The sequence below is a fragment of the Rhinopithecus roxellana genome, chromosome 18, assembly GCF_007565055.1.
Source record: "Rhinopithecus roxellana isolate Shanxi Qingling chromosome 18, ASM756505v1, whole genome shotgun sequence".
Lineage (NCBI taxonomy): Eukaryota > Metazoa > Chordata > Mammalia > Primates > Cercopithecidae > Rhinopithecus > Rhinopithecus roxellana.
Window position 1 is genome coordinate 53,145,600 of NC_044566.1, and position 26,324 is coordinate 53,171,923.

General features: G+C 38.8%; 1 protein-coding gene and 1 non-coding gene across 2 annotated transcripts in view; both read left to right on the forward strand.

The window, feature by feature from the left end:
• LHFPL6 (LHFPL tetraspan subfamily member 6) overlaps positions 1-26,324 on the forward strand; it is a 260,730-nt gene that overhangs the window by 149,481 nt on the left and 84,925 nt on the right. The gene's annotated exons all lie outside the window — the stretch shown is intronic.
• On the forward strand, positions 3,144-3,245 carry LOC115894656. The gene has a single exon (XR_004054800.1). It is a non-coding gene; the product is annotated as a small nucleolar RNA U13 (small nucleolar RNA).

Genomic DNA, 26,324 nt, shown 5'->3' on the forward strand with positions numbered 1-26,324 from the left:
TGAACATCAACTCTTCTACTATGAATGCAGTACCATGATGCCAGCGGGACCTATTGAGTTATATTAGTTCTCACTGCAGTATCCCCAGACTTGTGCTTTTTAAGCTTTTGTCAGTTTTAACAGATTTTCTATTTTGTCTACTATTGTATCTCTGCTCTCATAGAACCTATAACAAGTACTAACTCCGTTTATTTATGGCTTCTAACATTCTTTGGATTTAGAAAACAGGTCTAAAATATTAGAAAATATGATAAATTTTATAATATTATTTTTAGGTAAAGCATAAAAGCAAATAATCTGTAAAACTGATGGTGTATGAGTTTCTCCTCCAAGACAGAGCCAAGAGTTTTATGACTTGACTTTTGTGACTTGACTAATTGATTCTCAGTTGTGTTCCAAATATGAGATTGTCAGATGAGTATTTGTGGATACAGGAGATGTTATAAGAAGCAGCCAGGGAAGGTCAATCTGATGCAGAGCTGTGGAAATTAGCAAACTATTCAATCTTAGTTTTAAATTCCTTTTTTTTTTTTTTTTTTTTTTTGCTACTTTCAGAATCATTGAACTCTTAACCATTGACCTTGGAGGGACTTCGCAATTGAGTCACAGATATTGTGACTTTAAATCTTTAGGTTAATAGCACTCACTTTTCAGTGTGGGCTCCAGTGGTATCCACAATATTGAAATCTTAATTGCTTAGATGATTTGGCTCAGTCTGTATATGTTTCTTATGTTCTGTTCTGAAAACAAGTTCCATCATATAAATTAAAGGTAAGACAGTCTGTTGTGTAAATTTAGGCTCATTTTAAATCCCAAACTTTAAACCGAATGTTAACTATTTCACAGTTACAATATTTTTCAAATGACAAAATTGTAAATCTGGTTCTGTAAATAATACTGCGGGAAAATCACAACAATTGCAATGTTGGAAAATACTTTTCCTATCAGTACTACTTTTCATGTTTTCTTAGTTCATATCCATTCACACCCTTTACCAGGACAAATTGGCACATTTTTTATTATAATGCTAACCCTTTATAACCATGTAAGTAAAAATTACTTTATTAATTTATCAGATTTAGAATTAGGTGTTAATGTGTTTGGTACATTAGTGTCTTAAGTACATTTTACACATATGTGTTTAGTGCATATTTCAAGTAACGGTCGTGAAATGTAGTGAGGAATATCACTGATCATTCAGAACAGAGGGTCAGTTTACAGTTGACGTGGACGTCGGTATCTGTGAGTGCTGGAGGCCTGTGCAGCGGAGGTGCGGTGGAAAAGCTTCCCCGGCTTGTGAGGCAAGTAGCACCTCCCTTGCCCTATTAAAGTTGCAGGCTAGGAATAAGTTTCCATTTGTGCACTGACATGGTTGAGGCAGTTTTAGAAGGTCTGACAGCACTGGGATTAGCTCCCCGGATCAGATGACTTCTAATGCATCTGCTCACATTGTTTTGCCAGCTTTCAACTGGCCAGGTTCCCCAGTAAGTTCTTTTCATTGCAAATCTAATCCCCTTTACAAAGTAGAGTGCTACTTTTAGTTTTGTCCTGAAATAAGCACATTAAGTCATTCATTGTAGTCTTCCAGTAAATGGTTCCTGTTGTACGCATTTTAAATATTTCCAAATGATCTTGTTAGATTAACATCAGTAAATTAAAAGTGTATTTCACCTGTCTGAATTTAACCAAAAGTTCTGTTAAAAAGAATTATAGCCATGTGATTTCTGTTAATGAGGCTTTTCCATATTTAAATCTAGAACTAACACCAGACCTGATCATAGCAATTTTGTACATTAAGTTGTACATCGTTTACAGAAAATGAAAGTAGAGATACAAGAACGATGAATTTCTGTTGCACCTAATGTCTGCTCTTTTCATAATTACATAATTTAGCCAATGCACCAGATTCTTTAGATAACCTTGTTCCCACCTCTTTAAAGAATCCTTCTCTATTTTGCAAACTTCCCCACTTTCCTACCTGATGAATAAATGTGCAGTACAGACAAAACTTCTGCACAGAAGCAGGTCGTGTTCCATAATGTATTTGTTTGGACCTCAGAATATTATATTATGATAGGTAGGATCTGAGGCCAATAGGCAAGAGCATATTTCACACAAAATATACCCTGAATAACAGTGCTATCAAACTGAGTCATCTTGGAGAACATTATTTCTATGAAAAGTGAGGCTTCCAAAAATTTAAATGCAAGCAACAAATCTGCTCTCACTGAAACTCTGTAGCTTTGAGATCTGTGCCTTCCCACCACCCCTGAGAACTGGGAGGAGACTCCCACAGTTCTGAACATGTGATTGATTTGGCCTGGTGCCTGGCTACAATTAAGGAGATTAGGAGTTTGGGAAGAGGGTAGCACAAATATTCTGGGTCAAGGAATTAGAATGAAGATGGGAGGACTATGTGAAGGGTCTGGATGAGGAAAGAGGAATGGAAGAACATCCCCAGATGAATTCCCTCCTTTTTCCTTATGGTTTCTCTTTATCCTTCCTCTTTCTCACTTTCCAGACTTTTCAAAATTATCAATAATTTATGAAGGGTGGAGAAGAGCAATGGCCCAAATACTATACTAGGTTGGGGATGGATCTCCCTCTTCTTGCATCCCTCCCTGTTCCTCTCTTGCTCTGTGAGAACTCAACCCTTGAGTGACCTTGGTGCCACTGAGAAGTAGATAGTTGAGGCTGAGCCCTGGGTGCAGAATATACTCCATGTGTTGTTGAAGAGGCCTGAAGTCCAGTAGCAACAGGTGAGGGAAAGGGGATTCCTCTTTCAGGCTCTGTGGGCTTGCAGGTCTTACCAGTTAGATGTGTGATATTACTGCTTTTCATTTAGTACACACAGTATCTTTCATGGAGTACTCTGCAACTCAGGAATTCCAGGTCTGATCTTACCTATGGGGTAGAGTTTAATGAATCTAATGAAAAATTGGCAGTTCAACCAGGGTCCTCTTAAAGACTTGATTCCTAAGTTAGATATATCAATTTAAAAAAATGTAGTGAAGTATATGCATTATGAACAGTAAGAGAAAGTTTTTAAAAAGTTTATAACATTTTCACTTATAATTTCATCTGTTTTTGGATAGAGAGTCTGCACTGTACTAAATGGGCACACTCAAATTCAGCGCATATTGATCCTTTTGTGGTTCATAAGTGTGATGATTGAGTTTCACAGTAATGTGTGAGATGTGCCTCCTTCAGCCTTATTAGGATGTTGGCACATTACCCATCTGATATAAAAAAAATCAGTACATATTTAACTCTGTGTTCCTATACAAGGCCAACTTAGATTTGTGGTTTGAAAGGATTTGGGCTCTAATTTGTTCATTTAATAGTCTGTGGCTAATTAACTGAGTTGGTTAGAATTCAGCTCTAGGGAGCTTAAGGTCAAGGGCTCAATTTCCCTGTGGACCAGTTTATCTTTTCTGTTTCATGGTCATTGATTACACTCCTAATCCCTATTCAGGTGACTTACAAAGTTATGTTATTGATTATGACGGATTGGATATGGACAAATTAAAGCAAAACCTTTACCAGAGCAAATTTATTGCATATAGTTGACAGGTCGAAATGGCATGCCACTTAGTATCGTGAAGTTTGCTATTGGATGGGACCTAAATGAAAATACCGGCTTTGCCACTTAACTAGAGGGCAATATGGTTTACTTGCCTAAATCGTAGTTTCTCTATCTACACAATGAAGATGGTATCAGCCTCATAGGGAAGCCTTGAGGATCACTGAGGTCCTCAGATACAGTGTTAGTTGTGGTACACAGTTGGGACATGATCTTTGTTTACACTGGCCCAGTTCTCTCAGGGTATACTGTCCCATGCTGCATGTCCTAGGGCCTCTTCTTACTCTGTGCTCTGCAGATGGTATCTGCTTAACTTCTGCACCCACCATAGTTCATCAATAGCTCTCTCCAGCTATACATCAGGAGAGCTTGGGAGCTTGCCTGTGAGAACAGTTTGTTCAGTGATTTCTCCTATTTCATAGCACCTTTCAACTGAATGGTTCTGAGTGATAGGAGTTACAGTGCATAGGAGAGGATGGGAGTCTCATAGAAACATACACAAAATATAAGTAGGCCTACTCTGTTGGAGGAGATTACATAGATGGGCTTCAGGCTGTATCTGAATCTTCATGTTTCTTCCACTTTATCAGGGCCTTCCAGTGAGTTCTCATCCTAAAGTCATTTTCAAGTTTGTGCTCCTAACTACCCTGCTCATTTCCTCGTTTGTAAATTTTTTTCATCTCCCAGGAGAGGGCTAGAAAGTAATAGGTATCATAAAGAAGACTTGGCATACAAATTATAAATAAGATCAATAAAAATATGATGGAATGATGCTTTTTAATTCTCCTTCTAAGATTATTAGGTCTTTTTTGTGGAGAGAAAGATGCAAATGTGATGCTAATTATGAAGATCCATCTGTTACACTTAAAGTACCACAGGAAAAAAAGCCTAAATGTAAAGCTCTTCTATAGTACTTTGCAACCTTTGAAGACTCATTTTGGAGAGGCTGTTTCCATTTCAAACAAACTTTGATGTCCTCTAAGGCAGAATGTCTACCTGAAAGACTGTGAGTTGCTCTTTGAAGAGGCCAGTTTATTCTGATGTACCACTATTTTTTGTTTGTTTTATTCTGCTGTACCAAATATGTAGTTAATGGACAACTGAATAATTATTTGGAAAGAATTGTTAAATAAATGATGAAAAGCAGACATTAGGTAACTACCAACCCCTGAGTACTTACTCAACTCAGAATTTGTTTCTTTTAATACCCTTCCTGGGCAGGGATTCCAAAGTGTACTTTAATAAATGTCTATTGAAATCTGTTCTATACTAAGATGGAGCATTCTCCTGGTAATTTGCGTCAGGTCCAATTTAGGAGCTGGGTGAGAAATTCATCTGACCTCTCTCATCCTGTGTTTTTTAATTTGTAAAACTGGAAAAGTTATTTTCAATAAATCTTCACAAAGTCCCAAGTTAAAGAACCTAAGTGTTGTTAAAGCCCCAAATTCATGTTCTTTCCATTGTGTGATGTGATGTCATATGGCTTTTATAAGTTTTATAAGTTTATAAGATTTATAAGTTATCAAGGTAAAGGGACTGAGTCCATTTCATGCTGCTGTAATAGAGTACCACAGAATGGGTAATTAATAAACAATAGAAGTTTGCTGAGCTTATAGTTCTGGAGGTTGGGAAGTTCAGGATCAAGGGGATGTGTCTGGTGAGGACCTTCTTGCTGCATGATAATAAGACTGAAAGCATCACATGGTGACAGTATGCACAAGAGTTAGCAGGAGAGGACTGAATTCACTCCTGCGATAATGACAAACTCACTCCTGAGGTAATGCCATTAGTACATTTAATAAGAGCATCCCTGCCCCTGTGGCTTTGCTGGACTCAGTCCACCCAGCAGGACTCACAGGTTAAAGTCTTGTGCCTGCAGTTTTTCCAGGCTGGAGTTGCACACTGGTGACTCTGTGGTTCATGGTCTCAGGGCCACACCACTCCCATGGCTCCACTAGGCATTGCTCCAGCAGGGAATCTCTCCAGTGGTTCCACCCTTGTGACAAGTCTTTGCCTGAACCCCCAGGCTGTCTGTAACATCCTTTGATACCTAGATGGAGGTTGCCATGGCCCCACAACTCTTGCATTCTGTGTGCCTTCAGAATTAGCACCATATGGATGTTACCAAGATTTATAGCTTGTACCTTGTGGTGTGGCAGGTGAAGCCACACCTCAGCTCACTTGAACCATGGCCAGAGCATGCTGAGGGATGCTGTCCCAGAATTCCAGGAGTGGAGTCGCAAGGCAGTGTAGGGCAGCGAATGTTGAAGTCTTGTAGGCGCCTCTCTGGAAACCTTGCCCTTGAGGTTCTAGCTTGCCTTGAAGATCTCTGAAATGCCTTCAGGGTCATTGTCCTATAGTCTTGATGAGTAGAACCTGGCTTCCTTCTATCCATGTGAATCTGTTGAGCAAACATCTCTTGGTCACACCTTTAGTATTCTCTCCTGAACAAACTTTTTTATTCTTTATATGTTCAGGCTGATAGTTTTCCAAATCTTGGCATTCTACTTTCCTTTTAATTATAAATCCCATTTTTACGTCATTTCTCTCTTCCTTCATTTTACTGTAAGTACCTAAAAGAAGCCATGCGCAGCTTGAACACTTTGCTGCTTAGATATTTCTTCTGCCAGATATCCTAGTTCCTCATTCTTAAGTCCTGCCTTCCACAAAGTTCTAGGACCTGGACATAATTCCATGAAGTTCTTTACAACTGTATAACTAGGATAAAGGATGGCCTTTATTCCACTTTCCAATGCTCCTTGACTTATGATGTGTTTACATTTTGATAAACCCATTGTATGTTGAAAATACAGTAAGTCTAAAATACATTTAGCACACCAAACCTACTGAACATCGTAGCTTAGGATAGCCTACCATAAACATGCCCAGAATGCTCACATTAGCCTATAGACAAAAGCCTATTGTATAATCAAGTATGGAATATCTCATGTAATTTATTGAATACTATATTGAAAGTGAAAAACAGGATGGTTGTATGGGTACTGAAAGAACCATTTCTATTGAATGCATATTACTTTCACACCATCATAAAGTAAAAAAATTGTTTAAGTTGGGGACCATCTATATCTGTTTCTCATGTCTATTTGATACTATATCAGAATGGCACTTACACTCCGTATTTCTACCAACATTCTGACCATGACGAGTTAAGTAATCCCTAGGAAGATTTAGGTTGTCTGTACAGCTCTTGTCTTCTTCTGAACCCTCACCGGAATTGCCCTTACCACTCCATTTAAAGCAATCCAGGCTTTTACTAGCCTGCTGCTCCAAATTTTTCCAGCCTATATCCATTACTCAATTCTAAAGCTGCCTCCACTTTTCAGGTATTTGTTATAGCAACAACCCCATTCTGTGTACCAATTTTCTGCCTTAGTCTGCTTTATGCTGCTATATCACAACACCAGAGATTTGGGAGTTTATAAAGAAATGAAATTTATTCTGCTCATGGTCTGGTGGCTGGGTATTCCAAGACTGAGAGACTGCATCTTGTGAGGGTCTTCTTGCTGTGTCATCCCATGGCAAGAAAGCAGGAGGGCAAAAGAGTGCACATGAGAGACACAGGAAGAAAGGGGGACAGAACTCATCCTTTTCTCATGAACCAACTCCAGCAATAAATAACCAATGCCCATGTTAATTAATTACTCCCATAATAACATCATGAATGCATTTATGAGGACAGAACTCTTGTGACCTAATGACCTCTTAAAGGTGCTACTTCTAGACACCATTGCCTTGGGGATTCAGTTTCCAACACATGAACTTTGGAGGATGCATTGAAGCCACAGCAGGGACTAATGGAAGACACTAGATATTTTCAACTCTCTGAAAAAGGAGAGAGAGAGAGAGAGAGAGAGAGAGAGAGAGAGAGAGAGAGAGAGAGAGAGAGAACGAACAAGCTTCACTTAGCTCAGGAACTGAGCCATGAGGGCCGGCTCTGATTGAGGACAGTAGTATTTGAAATGATCCCTGAGTTGTTCTCACCATAAAAGCCAGGGATGGAATTTTAAGAAGGAGATTGTTCTCAATAGTGCCAAATGCTGCAGAGAAGTCCAAAAGAGGGAGAACAAAGACAAGGCAAAAATTCACAGTGCAAAAAAACAGAATAGAATTACAGAGCCCGAAGAACCTCTGAGATCTTCATTAATATAATACACATACCAGAAAACTAAGATCAAGAAAGAGAGACACTTAGGCAGAGCTACATAGCTAATCAGCCGTCGTTCCCAGATGGGTTCTGTCTCCTGATTCCCATCCTGTGCCCTATCCTTTCATGCCCTCCCTTCCCCTTGTAGCTAGTTAATGCCCATACAGACCCACTAGCACTTTCCAAAGTTTTGATTGTAATGATATTTTAAATGTGAACGTCAGTCTCACCAGAAAGTTTCTCCACACATGGAAACTTATTTGGGGCAATATAAGTGTTAAACATAGTCTTCTTAAGGTTTGCTCAAGAGCTTCTTATACTGAAAATTTACACATCATCTCTTAATAGCTAAGAATGTGTACCCTGATAATAAATAAAGGGAATTTGTGATATGACATTTATAATAATTTAACATAATACTTTTTGACATATTCAAATTTTTCAATTTTCTAATTTTTTAAAAAAAAGACTCAGTTCTTTCACATGACCATACAAGACTATTTGATATGTAGAGACACCTAAAGAAGTTTTAGCCAGCCAGGGGTGGTGGCTCATGCCTGTAATCCCAGCCTGAGGCAGGCGGACCACCTGAGGTCAGGAGTTCAAGACTAGCCTGGCCAACATGGTGAAACCCAGTCTCTACTAAAAATACAAAATTAGCCGGGCACGGTGGCACATGCCTGTAATCCCAGCTACTTGGGAGGCTGAGGCAGGAGAATTGCTTGAACTGGGGAGGCGGAGGTCACCATTGCACTCCAGCCTGGGCAATAAGAGTGAAACTCTGTCTCCAAAAAAAAAAAAAAAAAAAATCTTTAGTCCAGGTGCAGTGCAGTGGCTGGCTTACAGCTTTAATCCCAGCTCTTTGGGAGGCTGAGTCAGGCAGATTGCTCGAGCCCAGGAGTTCAAAACCAGACTGAGACACATGCTGAAATCCTATCTCTACAAAAAAATACAGTAATTAGCTGGGCATGGTGGCATGTGCCTATAGTCCTAGCTACTTGGGAGGCTGAGATGGGAGGATCACTTGAGCCCAGGAGGTCAAGGCTGCAGGGGGCCATAATCATACTTCTGCACCCCAGCCTGGGTGACAGAGTGAGACCCTGTCTCAAAGTAATAATAATAAAGTATTTTGGTTTTTATTTTTTTTTTCAGGAATTCTGAATTTAATTGATGAGAAATTGAAACAATATATCAGGAAGGCAGTAGACTTTTTCCTCCATTTTCCTCCATAGTGGTCCTATAAATTGCTGCCCCAGCCATATTTTAAATCCGTATGGCTAGGTTAGTTTAGGTGTTTTGTTCAGTATTTTTCACTTCCTGATCAACTAATAGCCTAGTAAACAATGCATTTAACAAAGCAGGGACCTGGTGCAGTGGCTCACACCTGTAATACCAACACTTTGGGAGGGAGAGGCAGGAGGATCATTTGGCCCAGGAGTTTAAGGCCAACCTGAGCAACAGAGAGATCCTTTCTCCAAAATAACAACAAACAAAAACAAAAACAAAATTAAATTAGTTGGCATGGTGGCACCTGCCTGTGGTCCCAGCTACTTGGGAGGCTTGTATTAGTCCATTTTCATGCTGCTGATGAAGACATACCTGAGTCTGGGTATTTTACAAAAGAAAGAGGTTATTGGACTTAGAGTTTCACATGGCTGGGGAGGCCTCACAATCATGGTAGAAGGTAAAAGGCACATCTCACATGGCAGTACACAAGAGAAGAGAGCTTGTGCAAAGAAACTCCCATTTTTTAAAACCATCAGACCTCGTGAGACTCATCCACTATCATGAGAACAGCACAGGAAAAACCCACCCCTGTAATTCAATCATCTCCCACCAGATTCCTCCCACAACACGTGGGAATTGTGGGAGTTACAATTCAACATGAGATTTGGGTGGGGACACAGCCAAATCATATCAAGGCTAAAGCAGGAGGATTGCTTGAGCCCAGGAGGTCAAGGCTGTAGTGAGCCATGAGTGCACCTCTGCACTTCAGTCTGAGTGACAGAGCAAGACCCTGCCTCAAAAATGACAGCAATAACAACTAAAACAAGGCAGGTATCAATCTCCAAGAAAGGGTCTATCTGTGTTAACTGGAGATTGTAAATAAAGTCAAAGAAAGAGCCTATGTATTTGCTCTCAGTTTTCTGTTTGTTTATGTGCATTTGTATATAAATTTGTATATAAAGACTCGTGTCTCACTTTGTTGCCCAGGTGGGTCTTGAACCCTCCGCCTCAAGCAATCCTCCCATTTTGGCCTCCTAGAGGGCTTAAATTACAGGCATAAGCCACCACACCTGACGGGCTCACTGTTTTTTAAACAGAGTATAGACCACACCAAAGCTCTGGGCTCTGAGCCAACCCAGAGTAACACTATGGAGTTGACTAAATTTGTCTTTAAATTTATACCCACCATCTTCACCCAGTCATTATACTTACCTCTTCCTTAGGAAATGTGATATATTATTGCAGTCGCTCCAGATAACTCTCTAAGATGTCTTCTGCTCACCTGAGCTTCAGGTTATATGATCTCTCTCAGTGTCCTTTTAAGGCATGATGAGACTTCTTCCTCTAATACATACTTTGCCATTCAGGCTCTGTGTATTAACTGATTAAACTTAAAAACAGTTACTTAATGAGGTTGGACTAGAGAAGACTGTAGCCACTATTACTGCATTAGTTCATTTTCACACTGCTGTAAAGAAATACCTAAGACTGGGTAATTTATAAAGAAAAGAGGTTTAATTGGCTCACAGTTCTATAGACTGTACAGGAAGCATAGCAGCTTTTACTTCTGCCGAGGCCTCAGGGAGCTTTTAATCATGGTAGAAGGTAAAGGGGGAGTGAGGGAGGCACTTCACATGCCAGAGAAGGAGAGAGAGAGAGAGCGAGCAGGGAGGTGCTACAGGCTTTTAAACAACCAGCTCTCATGAGAACAGCACCAACGGGGATTGTTAAACCATTCATGAGAAACTGCCCCCATGATCCAATCACCTCCCACCAGGCCCCATCTCCAACATTGGGATTTATAATTTGACATGATATTTGGGCAGGGACAAAGATCCAAACCATATTATTATACCCTAGACCCCTCCAAATCTTATGTCCCCCTCATATTGCAAAATACAAGCATGCCTTCCCAACAGTCCCCCAAAGCCTTAACGCATTCCAGCATTAACTCAAAAATCCAAAGTCTAAAGTTGCATCTGAGACAAGGCTAGTCCCTTCCTAGTATTAGCCTGTAAAATCAAAACAAGTTAGTTACTCTGAAGATACAATGCAGATATAGGCATTGGGTATATTCTGAAAAGGAGAAATTGGCCAAAAGAAGGGGGCTACAGGCAAGTCCAGGACCCAGCAGAGCAATCATTATATCTTAAAGTTCCAAAATAATCTCCTTTGACTGCATGCCTCACATCCAGGGCACACTGGTGCAAGGAGTGGGCTCCCAAAGCCCTGGGCCATTCCATCCCTGAGGGTTTGCAGGGTTCAGCCCCCTTGGCTGCTCTCAAGGACTGCCATTGAGTGCTTGTGGCTTTTCCAGGCACATGGTGCAAGCTGTTGTTGGATCTAACATTCTGGGGTCAGTAGGATGGTGGCCCTCTTTTCACAGCTCCACTAGGCAGTGCCCCAGTGGGGACTCCGTGTGGGGCTCCAACCCTATATTTTGCCTCTGCACTGCCCTAGTAGAGGTTCTGCACGAGGGCTCTGTCCCTGCAGCAGCCTTCTACCTGGACATCCAGGCTTTTCTGTACATCCTCTGAAATCTAGGTAGAGGCCCCCAAACCGCAACTCTTGTACTCTGCATACCTTCAGATTTAATACCATATGGAAGTTGCCAAGGATTAAGGCTTTCACCGTCAGAAACTGTGGCCTGAGCTTTACCTGGGCCCCTTTGAACTACAGCTGGAGCTGAAACGGCTGGGATGCAGGAAGCAGGGTTCTGAGTCTGCAGAGGGCAGTGGGGCCCAGGGCCTGGCCCAATAAACCATTCTTCCCTCCTTGGCCTCTGGGCCTGTGATGGGAGGGGCTTCCCTGAAGGTCTCTGAAATGCCTTCAAGGCCTTTATCTCATTGTCTTGGATATTAGCACTTGGCTCCTCTTTACATATGCAAATTTCTGCAGCCTGGTTAAATTCCTCCCTTGAAAATGGGCTTTTCTTTTCTACCATATGGCCAGGATGCAAATTTTCCAAACTTTTATGCTCTGTTTCCCTTTTAAATATAAGTTCCAATTTCAGTTCATTTATTTACTTATGTATATGACCATAGGTGGTTAGAAGCAACAAGGTCACATCTTGAATGCTTTGCTGCTTAGAAATTTCTTCCACCGGATACCCTAAATTATCAATCTCGAGTTCAAAATTCCACTGATCTTTAGAGCAGGGGCACAATGCAGCCAGGCTGTTTGCTAAAGCATAGCAAAAGTGACCTTTACTCCAGTTTCCAGTAAGTTCCTCATTTCCATCTGAGATCTCCTCAGCCTGGACTTCACTGTCTATATCACTATCAGAATTTTGGTCACAACAATTTAACAAGTCTCTAGGAAATTCCAAACCTTTTTTCATTTTTCTGTCTCCTTTTGGGTATCCCAGATGGTTCTAGCCTCTGCCTGTTACCTAGTTCCACAGTTTTAAGTATCTTTATAGCAATGTCCCTTTTCTGGGTACAAATTTTTGTATTAGTTAATTCTTGCACTGCTGTAAAGAAATACATGAGACTTGATAATTTATTAAGGAAAAATATTTAATTGGTTCATCGTTCTTCAGGTTGTGCAGAAAGCATAGAAATTTCTGCTTCTAGGAAGTCCTCAGGGAACTTTGAATCCTGGTGAAGGCAAATGGGGAGAAAGGCACTTCCCATAGCCAGAGCAAGAGGAAAAGAGGAAGTGGGGAGGTGCTGCATACTTTTAAACAACCAGATCTCATGAGAACTCACTCACTATCATGAGTACAGCACCAAGGGCGATGGTGTTAACAATTTGTGAGAAACTGCCCACGTGATCCAATCACCTTCCACCAGGCCCCAACACCAGCATTGGAGATTACAATTCGACATGATATTTGGGCAGGGAGACAGATCCAAACCATATTCATTACCCATTATAATGATGTCTAAGAAAAGCAGGATTAAATGGAGAGTTAGAATCTAGAATTACAGTAATAACAACAATACTAATAATATGATTATAAAAGCACAGCAGCTTACATGTTTTGAACACTTACCATCTACCAGAATATGTAAGCCTTTTTATATTATAATAAGTCTGTAAAGTTTCTCACATTTTGAATGAGGAGAGGTCTAGGCAGGTTATAAAATATATCTGAGAATTTAGAGCTGTGGATTTTATCACAGGTCTGTTGAGTTCCAGTGGCTTAACTACTGTGCAATCAAGTGGTTGAGTGGACCCAACATGTAGGTCACTCTTAGGATCCACATACACCTCCCATTGTTGGGGCCATAGCTGTATTTAATAGCTATTATTAGGCACACACTGGGATGTTGAAAAGTCACACTAACTCAGGAAATTACAGTGATCAACATGATATTGATGTGAACCTGCAACAGGTATGACCACACAAACCATAACATCGCTGTGCTTTATAATACATAATTTTAGAGAACAATGATTTAATATTTGTTGATAACCTGCAGATGAGGGGAAAAGTTGTTTTATAAGGTAGTGTAGTTTATAAGTATTGGTAGGAACTAGAAGGTTAAAAACTTTTGACCAGCCGGGCGCGGTGGCTCAAGCCTGTAATCCCAGCACTTTGGGAGGCCGAGACGGGCGGATCACGAGGTCAGGAGATCAAGACCATCCTGGCTAACACGGTGAAACCCCGTCTCTACTAAAAATACAAAAAACTAGCCGGGCGAGGTGGCGGGTGCCTGTAGTCCCAGCTACTCGGAGGCTGAGGCAGGAGAATGGCGTAAACCCGGGAGGCGGAGCTTGCAGTGAGCTGAGATCTGGCCACTGCACTCCAGCCCGGGTGACAGAGCAAGACTCCGTCTCAAAAAAAAAAAAAAAAAAACTTTTGACCAGGTGGGCAAGGGCTGTGGAGAAGAAATATGTGTATGAAGAATTGCCATCAGAGCGGGAAGAAAGGAAGGGATTGGATAAAAATGAATAGGGCAATGAAAAGGGAAGAGATGTTTCTCTAGACTAAAGCTGTTGTCATGTATGATATAATTCAGTTATTCATTTGTTTGTTACTTTTTATTTAAGCAAGCTGTACTCATTTAAAAAATTTTAACAGGACATCAAAAATAAAAATTATATTACTCATAATTTCACAACTTTACTGATATCATTAACATTGAAGTACATCTTTCTTCAGCTATTTTTCTCTGCATGTTATATTTTATTTTGGGATCTTTTTGCATGTACTCCTCTAGAATGTTCACTGGCTGCACATGATTTTCTTATATTACAGGTTTTCAAATGATTTGGCCTCAGGACCCCTTTACATGCTTAACAATTGTTGAGGACTCCAGAGGATTCTGGTTTATACGATTGATATTTACCTTAGTAAAAATTAAAACTGAGAAAAGCTTAACATATTTATATAGTTATTAATTTAAAAATAATATTAAAACCTAATACATGTTAATATAAATAAATATATTTTCCAGAACAAAAGAATAGTTAAGAGTGACATTGTTTTCCAATTTTTTGTGAGCATCACTTCTTTAGTGACTGGTTTAATAGAAAATAGCTAAGTTCTCATATGTGTACATACGACCTGTTTCAATATGTTGTTTTGATTGAAAATATGAAGAAAATACAGGTTCATACAAATATGTAGTTATTAAAGTGGCATTTTAATAGCATTTTGAGATAATTTTGAATATTCTTTGATGCCACACGAAAACTTGACAGGTAGTTGTTTCTAAAGGTTGGTTGAAATGTGGAATCCATGAGTTCTTCATATTTTGCTGTCTATGTATTATATATATATATATATATATATATATATATATATATATAGATATTAAATCCACCATCCTGTCTTGCATTTTGAATGGAGACTTTACCCATGCATAATTCTGTAATATTGTACACTAGTCATTTGGAAAATAACATTCTCAGTTACATTCAACTTCTACATGTTGATACATTTAACTTCGTAATATATAAAATATCATATAATGACCTCATCTAAAGGTCTTTAAGTATCGAGGAGCTTCCAAGCATACTGTGACAGAAACAAATCTTCCAAAATTCTTATATTTGCTTGAAAGCTCAAATTTTACCATTGGCAACAAACAACTGGCAATGTGGATTCACTTTCCTCTTGGATAAAACGTTCGCCCATTGCTCAAGTCTGGACAACAATACTTTGTCCTTTGTTGTTTCAAGTGAAATATTTTCATTTAAAAAAGGTTAATTTGGCTAAAAACCCAAAAACTCATTACACAAGTGCTTTATCTCAAGATAGGCATCATCTTTCTATGTGAGTATTTCTCATTTTGTCACAGAATATTAACAAGATACGTACTCAGAGGTTGATTTACTTCTTTATCAAGGATATTCTTAAATAACATTGGCATTTTTTGATTGCAAGCGTGGAGGTGAAATCTACATGGCCAGGAGTAGTACAGTTTGGTGCTGCAACCTTGACTCATGCTAAGGGCCATGCAGTTTAACCTACCATTTCATTTGGGCCATCAGTGAGGATGTCAGCTTGGTGAAAATGGGTAGTAACATTGCAATGTTACTATGAAAGCAAGTTTAAAAACAATTTAACCTGGCACCAAAATGATTGACATGTTTATAGCAATTTGACCACTATATAATATGCAAAGGAAAAAATGAAATTGGAATCACTCATGTTACAAATGCTTGATAGAGAAACAGCATCAGAGCAGAAAACGTGGATTCTGGAGTTAGAATTCTGCTGCCTTCTTTGCATGCTTATTAGCTGTATGACTTTGGACGAGTCTTTTAATTTCCCATTCTTCATCTGTAAAAGGTCAATAATACATTTTCTTACAAAGATGTTGTAAAGGCAAAACAAGGCTGTGTGGAAAGTGCCTGATATGGTACCCAACATGTAGTAGGTCTTCCCTAACTAGAAGCTATTATATTTTTATTAATGGGAAAAAATCTCCCCAAATCAAGGTCTGGGGCCAAGAGGTCTCTTATCTAGATCCATGCTGCCTCTGAGCATGCAAATCAAAGAATCCATTTGTAGATGTGGTTGCAGGATGTGGGAAGAAAAATAGGAATCCAAAAGCCTGATACAAGAGTCTGTAAGAGTCATCAAAACAGAAAGAGGGTCACAGATAGCAGGCTCTTTGCTGTCTTCTCCCAGAGACTGCCAGGGAAACAGGAGCAGCAAATCAACGGGTGGAAGGGAGTAGAAGAAACAAATTTCATCCCAAAGGAGGTTCCTGGTGACTGCTGGATTATTCAAACTTCCTGGCTGAGAGAGCTGGTTTACAGGGCCAGGGTGGGATGGATAGGAATTCTTATACTTTCAGACTGAATAAGAATTTTTTTGCCAACATGACAGCTTTGAGCAGCAATCAAGGGTTCAAATTTCCACAACATCTGAGGTCACTCAATTTATACTTAACTTGCCAGTGTTGTTATTATTTCCAGTGTCATATTGGATTCTTGGTAATAATTGTTTATCATTGAATATCAGATTGACACTAATTCTTTCTCTGGGGTCTTCTCTACAGATCACTGACTTTGAACAGATGTACATGTCCAGCTGTCTGCAACCTTGTCAGGGGTTTCTTCTGGCTTAATTGGTACTTTCTGATATTTATTAAGTACTCCTCAACATGATGAATCATCAAAGGATTATGTGTATAACATGCCCTTTACTTTATATAAAGTGTATTAAAGATAGAATTGTACATGTGCATTTATCATGTAAGTTATAAAGCTCTTGATCCCCCCCGCAAAATGCCAGTCATTTCCAGTACTTAGCTTTGTTAGAATTTTATTTTGTAGTTGATTGGTTGACGTGCTCTCTAGAGTTAAATATACATCATGGTGAGAGTTAGGTGCTATTTAGAAAAAAAAGGATTACTCACCAAATTAGTTGTTTCTTAACAACTTACTGATAGATACTTAATTATCAGAGCCTTATAACAATTTAGAGGTAGGAGAGCTTAGCTGGCCAGCTTAGTTCTCCTGCCTCTAAATTTGCATAAGGCTCCAATCTGTTGATTTTAGCATCAGAAAGCAAGATCTAGTGACTGGATAGCTTGAATGGATTTTTGCATATGTATTTCTTAGCCTCATAGGAGGATAACTTGAAAATAATTTATTTTCTGTTTTGGTATTTGTTTTCATATTAACAACATACGTATTCTATATTTCAGCCATAAAATTGGGGTAAAACGAAAATGTTTAGTCATCTGTTCAGTGATAGATTGACTGACTGACTGACTAATTGATTCAGTGACCATGTGTTGGCTGCTTATTATGTGGCAGGCAGTGTTCTAGGTCTTACAGAAACAGCAATAAATAAAACTGATAAAAATATCTGAATTTGTGGGGCTTAAATTTTGGGAGTGGAGTGGGAGAAGGGAGAAACAAACAATTTTTTTTAAGTAAATCATTAAGCACATTGAAAGATACCAAGTGCAAAGGAAGGAAAAACTCATACAACCAGGAAAGGAAACAATAACTACCCGGGGTGGAGGCGGGTTGCAATTTTAATGGGGCAGTTGAGGAAGACCTAATTGAGAGTGAGATTGGAACAAAGATGACATAGGAGAGGGGGTGCACCTTGCAGAGGAGAGGAGTGTTTCAGGCCAAGGGATGAGCCTGTGCAGAGGCATTGAGGGGAGACAGCAGGGATGGTAGCATGTGTAGAATGTGAGGTCAGAGAGGAGTGAAAAGGGAGGGAATGGACAGAGGGGAAAGCCATTATAAAGTCTGAGCACATGACCGGGTGTGGTGGCTCGTGCCTGTAATCCCAGCACTTTGGGAGGCTGAGGCAGGTGGATCACAACGTCAGGAAATCGAGACCATCCTGGCTAACATGGTGAAACCCCATCTCTACTAAAAATACAAAAAATTAGCCAGGCGTGGTGGCAGGTGCCTGTAGTCCCAGCTACTTGGGAGGCTGAGGCAGGAGAATGGCGTGAACCCAGGAGGTGGAGCTTGCAGTGAGTCAAGAGCACACCACTGCACTCCAGCCTGGGTGACAGAGCGAGACTCCGTCTCAAAAAATAAAAATAAAAAAATAAAAAGTAAAATAAAGTCTGAGCACAGTGTAAAGTGATCTGCCTTATGTTTTAATAGAATCACTCTTGCCACTGGGTTAAAAAGACTGTATTGGGTGTGTCTTAAATTATTTGTGCTGTCATAACAAAATACCACAGACTGGTAATTTTCAAATAAAAGACACTTATTTCCTCATAGTTGGAGGCTGGGAAGTCCAAAATCAAGGTGCTGGAAGGTTAGGTGTCTGGTACGGCTCGTTCATCTAGATGTCCTCATGTGGTTCAAGGGACAGAAGGGTAAAAGCGACCCAAGTGGGGTTCCTTCCAGCCCTTTTATAAGGCACTAATCTATTCATGAAGGTGGAGCCCCCTTAACTTAATCATTTCTCAAAAGGCCCCACGTCTTAATAACACCACAATGGAGATTCAATTTTAACACCTGAATTTTGGGGGACACATTCAGACCATAACGAGGTAGGGACAGACACAAGTAAAAAAAATGGGAGGGATTGCAATTAAGCCAGGTGAGAAATAAGGGTGACTTGGGGTAGAGTGATAGCTGGGTGGTGAGAAATGGTTAAATCTTTTAAAATCGAACCAACAGGTTTGCTGACTAATTTGATGTGGAATATGAGATGAAGCCACCCCAAAAATTCTACAGGGCTTTCGGCTTATGTAATAAACAATGGGAGTTTAGAGTTTTCATCAACTGAGATGGAGACGACAGTGTATGGGTGGTTTTTTAAGTGAGGGAGTGGTGTTGATCAAGTATTCAGTTTCAGATATGTTAAATTTGAGATTTCAATTAGACATCAAAGTAATAAGAAAAGTTGGAAGGTTGAGAAGAACAATGGATATTTCAGTCTTGGGATTCAGACAAAAGGTATGTGCTGGAAGTATGAGTTTGTAGGTGTTGTGTCCGGAATTGGTTCCTTCCGGTGGATTCTTGGTCTCACTGACTTCAAGAATGAAGCTGCAGACCCTCGCGGTGAGTGTTACAGTTCTTAAAGATGGTGTGTCCGGAGTTTGTTCCTTCAGATGTTCAGATGTTTCTGGAGTTTCTTCCTTCCGGTGGGTTTGTGGTCTTGCCGACTTCAGGAATGAAGCCACAGACCTTCGCAGGGAGTGTTACAGCTTTTAAAGATGGTGTGTCTGGAGTTTGTTCCTTCAGATGTTCAGATGTGTCCAGAGTTTCTTCCTTCCAGTGGGTTCGTGGTCTTGCTGACTTCAGGAGTGAAGCAGCAGACCTTCGCAGTGAGTGTTATAGCTCTTAAAGGCGGCACGTCCAGAGTTGTTTGTTCCTCCCAGTGGGTTCATGGTCTGGCTGACTTCAGGAGTGAAGTTGTTTGTTCCTCCCAGTGGGTTCATGGTCTGGCTGACTTCAGGAGTGAAGTTGTTTGTTCCTCCCAGTGGGTTCATGGTCTGGCTGACTTCAGGAGTGAAGCCGCAGACCTTCGCAGTGAGTGTTACAACTCATAAAAGTAGTGTGGACCCAAAGAGTGAGCAGCAGCAAGATTTATTGTGAAGAATGAAAGAACAAAGCTTGAAAAGTGTGGAAGGTGACCCGAGCAGGTTGCCACTGCTGACTTGGATGGCCAGATTTTATTCCCTTATTAGGCCCTGCCCATGTCCTGCTGATTGGTCCATTTTACAGAGTGCTGATTGGTCTATTTTTACAGAGTGCTGATTGGTGCATTTACAAACCTTTAGCTAGAAACAGAATGCTGATTGGTGCATTTTTACACAGTGCTGATTGGTGCATTTGCAAACCTTTAGCTAGACACAGAGTGCTGATTGGTACATTTTTACAGAGTGCTGATTGGTGTGTTTGCAAACCTTTAGCTAGACACACGGCGCTGATTGGTGCGTTTTCACAGAGTGCTGATTGGTAGATTTACAAACCTTTAGCTAGACAGAAAAGTTCTCCAAGTCCCTACTCAACCCAGGAAGTCTAGCTGGCTTCACCTCTCAATGTCAGCATGTAAATGATGTATTAGATCAGCTTTCCCAGGAAGCAGATACTTGAGATGAAGATTTGCAGTCAGACATGTATTGGCAAGGACTTTTGAGATCAATAACTGTGAGAAGTAAAGGGAGTAGGAATGGACAGGGGGAAAAGTTAGGCTGCAATAAGATCAGAAATAAATCCTTCCACCAATCTCATGGAGAGCTCTAGAGTTGAAAAAACCTTGCAGAATTGTCATAGTTTATACCCCCTACATCAGCCAGTTACTTGATGCCCACACTTGTGACCTTGAGTGAGGCAACTTTCTTCAGCTGAGGGCAGTTGCTTGGTGAAGACAGGGAATAAGTTTTGAGAAATCAACCATTAACATTCTCAGCAGTGGGGGAAATGAGTGCTTTAGTCTTAAAGGGCAGGCATCTGAGTGGTACACCCAGCATACACTGCAGTAGTATTTAAATCCACGAGAAGGATGAGATTACTAAAGAAATGAGTGTGCTTAGACAAGATGCCCAAGGACTGAGCCCTGAGCCCTGTGGCATTATGAAGTTAAGAAGTTGAGGTAATCAGTTGGAAAGGGCAGAGATCTCAGAGAAGGAGTAGTCAGTGTTGCTGAATGATTGCAAGGAGGGTATGATGCCCTACAAGCCATGGAAAGAAACATGCTTTAAGGAGACAGTGATAACGTATGTCACATGTTGCAGAGAGGTCAAGTTTAATGAAAATTGAGAATTTAAATTTGGATTTAGCAAGATAGAGGAAGTCAGAGTGGTCTTGACAATGACTTGTTTCAGTAGAATAGTAGGAATGAAAACCAGACAGAAACAGGTTCAAAGTAGAATGGGAGAAGAGGATTTGGAGACCATGAGTGTATATAATTCTTTCTAGGAGTTTTTCATAAAAAGGATTAGAAAAAATAGTACCAATAATCACATTAAATATAAATGGTCAATATATTGGTATTGGAAAATCAATATCAATAGTCACATTAAATACAAATGCAGGCAAAGATTGTCAGATTGTAAAAAAATGTAAGACCTAAGTATATGTTGCCTATAAGAAATGCACTTTAAATTTAAAGGCACAAATAGGGTAAAAATAGAAGGATGGAAAAAGATATACCAGGCTAACACTAATCAAGAGAAGGCTGGAATGGCTATATCAATAGCAGAGAAAACAGATTTCAGAGCAAAGATCATTATTAGGAAGATTTCGTAAAGAGAGATGGGTCAATTCATCAGGATAATTTATAATCCTGAATTTTTATGCACCTATTTATAGAGCTTCAAAATACATGAGACAAAAATTAATGAAACTGCAAGGAAAAATAGAGAAATCAACAATTATAGTCAGAGATTTCGATATTCTGTCTTGAGAACTGATAGAACAATTAGAAAAAAAAAACAGTAAGGATATGGACGACTTGAACAACACTGTCAACTTGATCTAATTGACATTTGCACAATAATTCCCAAACAACAGCAGAATACACATTTTTTCAAGCGCAAGAGGAACATATATGATAAAACAGTCTCAGTAAATTTTAAAAGATTCAAGTCATACATGTTGTTTGACCACAATGGAATTAACTTAGAAGTAAGTATTATAAAGATATCTGAAAAGTAGTACATTATTTGGAAATGAAATAAGACAGTTCTAAATAGCCCGTAAGTCAAAGAAGTCAAAAGAGAAATTAGAAAGTATTTTGAATGAAATGAAAATAAAGAGAAATACATCAAAATTTGTGAGATGCTGCTAGAGCAATATTTAGAGGGAAATTTACTCTAAAAGAGTGTTGCTCCATTAGAATACAAGTGTCTCAAGTCAATGACTCTACACTTTAAAAACAAGAAAGAGAAATTCAAAGTTAAGGAAATAAATGTCACAATAGAAGTCAATGAAGTAGAAACAGGAAAAACAATAGAGAAAATTGATGAAACCAAAAGCTTGTTTGTTGAGAAGATTGATAAACTAATAAAGCTGTATCCAGGTTGATAAAGAAAAAGAAGAGTAGAAAAGATACAAATTATAAATATCAGGAATGAGGAAGGTGATATCACTAAAGATGCTAGAGATTACAATGATAATAAGGGAAGATTATAAATCACTGCATACCAATACATTTGACAACTTAGATGAAATGGAAAATTCCTTGAAAAACACAACAAAAGGAAAAAGAAAATATCAGTAATTCTATATCTATTTTAAAAATCAATTTGTAGTAAAATACCTTCTCTATAAGAAACATCATGTCCAGTTGACTTTCCTGATGAATTCTATGAAACCTTTGAGAAAAAGTAATATTAATTCTTCAAATCTCTTGCAGAAAATTGAATAGGAGAAAATACTTCTCAATTCATTTTATAAAGCCAGCATTATGTATAAGGCCAGACAAAGACATTCAAGAAATGAAGCTGTATTAGTTCATTCTCATATAACTAGAAAGAAATGCCTCAACTGGGTAGTTTATAAAGAAAAGAGCTTTAATTGGCTTATAGTTCCAATGAGCCAAGTAAACAGTACCAAAGAGGCTGGACAGGAAGCATGATGCTAGCATCTGCTTTGCTTCTGGGGAGGCCTCAGGAAACTTACAATCATGGCTGAAGGTGAAGCAGGGAGCCAGCACTTCACATGGCTGGAGCAGGAGGAAGAGAGAGCAAGGAGGTGCTCCACATTTCTAAACAACCAGTTCTCTTAATAACTCTTATCAAGTTAACTAAGATGACGGTGCTAACCATTCATGAAGGACTCACTCCTGTTATCCAGTCATCTTCCACCGGGCCCTACCTCCAACACTGGTGATTACAATTCAGCGTGAGATTTGGGAGGGGACATAGATCTGAAGCATATCCGAAGCCTACAAATCACTATCACTCATGAACCCCAGTGCCAAATTTCTTTACATTTTTTAGCAAATCATATCCAATAATGTGAAAAAAATTTTTTTTACATATTGATGATGAGGTGGAATGTATCCCAGTAATGCAGAGCTCGTTTAACATTGAAAAAAATTAATTTAAATGACAATATTTTTAGAAGTTTAAAAATTAAATCATCTGGTCATTTCAATAGATGCAATAAGAATATTTTACAAAATACGACAGCTATAACTGATGACAACTCTTAGCAAACTAGGAATAGATGGGAACTTCCCCAGCTCAATAAAGGACATCTATAAAAAACCTGTAGTTAACATTATTTTTAATGGTGAAAGGCTGAATGTTTTCTCCAATGATCAGGAATGAGGCCAGATGTCCTCTCTATCTTTCATTAAACATTGAACTGGAGATTCTAACCACTGGAATAAAGCAAGAAAAAGAAAGAAGACAAACCCAGATTAGAAAGGAAAACTATTTTTATATTTCAGATGCCATGTTCATCCATATAGAAAACAAGAGGGACTCCTCCAAAGAAGCTTCTTGAACTAATAGATGAATTTAGCAAACTTCAGGATACAAAATTACTTTACACAAAAATTATTTCTATTTGTATATATTATCAACAAGCACATATATGGCAAGCTGTTTTTTCTTACAAAGATGCAAAACCTATTCAGTGGAGAAAGAATCTTTTTTTAGACAAATAAAGCTAAAACGATTGGATGTTTAAATCTAACAAAATGAAATTTGATCCATATCTCACAGCATATTCAAAAATTAACCCAAAATAAGTCAATACCTAAATATAAAACCTAAAATGGTAAAAATATATAAACAAACATAGGAGAAAATCTTTGTGACCTACAGTTAGTCAAATATTTCTTAGATGTGATACCAAAGGCTCAATCAATAAAAGAACAAATGGATAAACTGGACATAATAAAATTAAAACATTATCTTCACCAAAATATTTCTAAGGGTAAGCCAACTATTTTATATACATACAATAGAGTATTATTCGGCCATAAAAAGATTGAAATTTTAATATGTGGTGCAACATGGGTAAACCTTGAAAATATTATTCTAAGTGAAATAAGCCAGAAGCAAAAGGGCAAATACTGTATAATTCCACATACCTGAAATATTTAGAATAGGCGAATTTATAGAAAATGAAGTAAATTAGGCCAGGCGCAGTGGCTCACGCCTTTAATCCCAGCACTTTGGAAGGCCGAGGTGGGTGGATCACCTGAGGTCGAGAGTTCGAGACTAACATGACCAACATGGAGAAACCCCGTCTCTACTAAAAATACAAAATTAGCCGGGTGTGGTGGCGCACGCCTGTAATCCCAGCTACTCGGGAGGCTGAGGCAGGAGAATCGCTTGAACCCGGGAGGTGGAGGTTGTAATGAGCCGAGATGGTGACATTGCACTCCAGCCTGGGCAACAAGAGTGAAACTATGTCTCAAAAAAAAAAGAACAAAAGAAAGAAAACAAAAGAAAAGAGAATAAATTAGAGCTTACCAGGAGCTGGAGGGAATGGAGATAGGGAGTTATTGCTTGATAGTTATAGATTTCTGTTTGAATGATGAAAAAGTTTTGGAAATAGTGGTAATGGTTACGTAATGTTGCAAATTTATTTAATGCCATTCACTTGTACACATAAAAATCATGAAAATAACAAATTTTATGATATATATTTTTTACCACAATCTTAAAAAAGACTATTAAAAGAATGAAAAGACAGTGGGCCATGGTGGCTTGAACCTAGAATGCCAGCTACTCTGAACGCTAAGGCTGAAGGATCACTTAAGGGCAGGAGTTTGAGACCAGCCTAGGCAACATAGTGAAACCGTGTCTCATATTTTTTTTTTAAAAAGGAGAATGAAAAGACAACTTACAGACCAGGAGAAAATATGAGCATATTGTATGTTGATAAAGGACTTGTGTCAGAATATATAAAGAACTCTCAAAACTTCGTAATAAAATAATCCATTAGCAAAAATGGGAAAAAGATTTGGCTACTTCATCAAAAACAATATATGGACAGCAAATAAGCATGTAAGATGCTTTATTAGATATTAGGGAAATACAAATCAAAAACCACAATACACTACCACTTCACACCTATTAGAATTGCTAAAATTAGAAAGGAAAACCATACAAAATATGAGCGAGGATGAACTGGAGGTCTCATAAACTCATAAATGCAATTTGGCAGTGACTTCAAAAGTTAAACACTTACCGTATGACTCAACCATTCCACTCCTAGGTATTTTCCCATAAGAAAAGGAAGTATATGTCCATACATACATAGACTTGTATACAAATGTTTATAGCAGCTTTGTTCACAATAGTTAAGCACTGGAAAGAACACAGACGTTATCCACAGGCGAATGGATAAGCAAATTGTGATATACCCATGCAATGAACTGTTACTCTCAATAAAGATGAATGAACTATTGAGATATGCTCAATCAGGGTGACTCTCAAAATCATTATGCTGAGTGAAAGAAGCCAGATGAAGAGTACATATGTATTATTTCATTTATATTCTCTAAACTCTAGAGAATACAAACTCACCTGTTATGACTGAAAGCAATCTGTAGTTGCCTGTGGATTGGAGGGAGAAGTGCTGGCAGGGGTGGAAGAGAGGGTTACAAATGGAAACCTTTGGGGAGTGATAGATATGTTCATTATCTTTATTGTGGCCGTGGCTTCCTGGGTATACACATGCCTAAGCTTATCAGATTGTACCTTTCAAATATGTGGCATTTATTATATGTTGCTTGTACCTAATGAAAATGTCTAAAACAATTTAAGAGTACAAAATAGAACTGTAACTTTAGTACTCAAATAATGCTACGATTCTTTGCCCTATTACTTTTAAGGCTTCTGGGGAATAGTCTAGAAATGTGCAGTGCCCTCTCTCTAAGTTTCATATTAATATATTACAGAAATGAGATATGATAGCCACAGAGATTCCAGATCTCTGAAATTATACCAGGACATTTTCACCATTTTGAAAAATTGCAGTACAATTTTTTTTCATGTTGTAACAATCCCCATAATATTAAATTGGATGTTATCTTACTACCTATTTATGTGACTGTGGACTAGCACATAAACAGGTGATAAATTTTTCTGTAGCTCCACTTTGCAATTTCCTTTACTCGGGTGCCCTTCTACTTCACATTCACACGATAGGGATGTTTCCTTCACAGCCCACATTATCATCCATACGAGGCTGAGCTCCTGGTGCAGTTGCTGACAGCTTTATTCAGCAGCCTATTCATACCTACCTGGTGTTTCTCATTTTCACAGTTTTCACTTATTTAAGCTTTCTTAAAATTTTATTTCTTTATTGTGTGATTCCTTTATTCCTTTATTGTGTGATTCAGTCCCTAAGATGGAAATCTAGTTCTTCTAATATTCATTGACTTTCCAGATCTAAGGTGAAGCTATTTTAAAAGCTCTTTTATTATTCACTTTCACAGTATTTGGGTTACACTTTCATTTTAATGCATGAGCTACTTTAGGAAAAACAATA